This window comes from Argopecten irradians, chromosome 2, assembly GCF_041381155.1.
Source record: "Argopecten irradians isolate NY chromosome 2, Ai_NY, whole genome shotgun sequence".
NCBI classification, from domain to species: domain Eukaryota; kingdom Metazoa; phylum Mollusca; class Bivalvia; order Pectinida; family Pectinidae; genus Argopecten; species Argopecten irradians.
In genome coordinates, this window is record NC_091135.1 from 35,899,080 (window position 1) to 35,900,798 (window position 1,719).

The following is a 1,719-nucleotide window of genomic DNA, read 5'->3' on the forward strand; positions in this document are numbered from 1 at the left end:
TTGATTTAACTTCCGTTCACTCAGTTCTTTTTTCTGGAAACTCTTCCGTCAATAGCCTGGGAGATCTAGGTCGTTTTCGTTTATTCGGAACATGCTCCACCGCTGATAAATAGTATTTTTTCACTATCAAAAACAGGAGCAGACGATTTAGTATTTTTCTTCAGTTACAAAAGTTACTTACTTTACACCATTACCACCATTGAAAAGTTTGAGCTTCTAATTTTACTTCAAGTTAAAAATATGAAAAATAATTAATTGCATCCCGAAAAAATTCCGTGGCACTACATCTTATATAGAATGAAGTAATATTTGCGCATGCACAAAAGGCGAAATAAATTAGTTATGTTATTTTTTGTGTTAATTAGGCATAAATATATACGATTAAACACCAATTATTGTTCAATTGATGAATATCATTTATGCTATGTCGGCGGTGGAGCATCTTTAAGTCATTATTTCAAGTATAAAATTTGACGGACTTGCAGTTTTTGATACAGGCCTGTGAGGGCTTTGCTTAGGCTCGTCTGAAAACAATGTAAAAGCCACAGGTCCGTCTTTAATTAATAAACGAACACTTAGGAAATTATGTCTGGACTATACCATCTGAGTCAGAGAGGGAACAAAATGGTCAGGAGATCAAGAGAACTGAGGACGAGGGGCCACACAAAGAAACTGGAGAAACAAAGACCACGACTCAACCTCAGAAATGTAGATATGTAAAACTACTTAAGTAGACATTGGTTAAACTACTGAAGTAGAAATTGGATAAAACAATGAAGTACTTAAGTAGTATGTAGTAATAGTCTTCCAAAACAAGACGCAAAACAAAACCTACCGAAAAGTCGGCTATAGCGGATCAGTACGGCTATAACGGATCACGCCCCCTGGAGGCATCGGTTTTCGACGGCGGAAGACCAAAATAGATTTTTACACACAGTAGATATGTTAAACTTGGGACGAAATGGCAGAGAATATTTGCAATTATGTGATGTACAATATTTTTCATTATGTTGACAGGGAACATAATGGACAAAGGCAAACACATAATGAAGTTCAACAATTATGTCATTATGTAAACTTTTTACTTAAGTGCTTTGATTCAACACTTAAGTGCGAGAAAACCTGACCATTATGTACATAATTGACATTATGTACGTATTTTAGCACTTAAGTACGAAAATTATGTACTTAAGTGTGAAAAAGAGACACTTAAGTGGACATGAAAGTTACTTAAGTTGTTAAAGTTATGTACTTAAGTAGTTTTGGTATTTTATCCTGAAACGGCCTTCCATAGAAAACACTTCTTTGCTGTTAGAGTTGTCGACGACTGGAATAGTCTTCCAAACGTCATTGTAAATTCCAAGTCACTGAATAGTTTCAAGGCAGCTCTGAATAGGCATTGGAACAACATCGACATAAAGTTCAGCCCTAACTGCTATGCCACCAACTGAGCAGGCTATCAACCAAACAATCCCCCCAATTAACATGCATTGATATATCAAATAAGGCACTATGGGTGCATTCAACTGCAACTCTGCATATAAGTAGAAATAATTTTCTAAAATTCAGAATATACACCAAAGTAAGATAAAAATTCATAAATGTGAAAATCTAAAGGATGCCAAAAAGCGAAGGCTTATGTAAGGCAGATACTGATAACTGATATAGGTCCAACCAGTCAAACCGTATAATCGAAAACGGCCGTAGGCTAATCGCAAA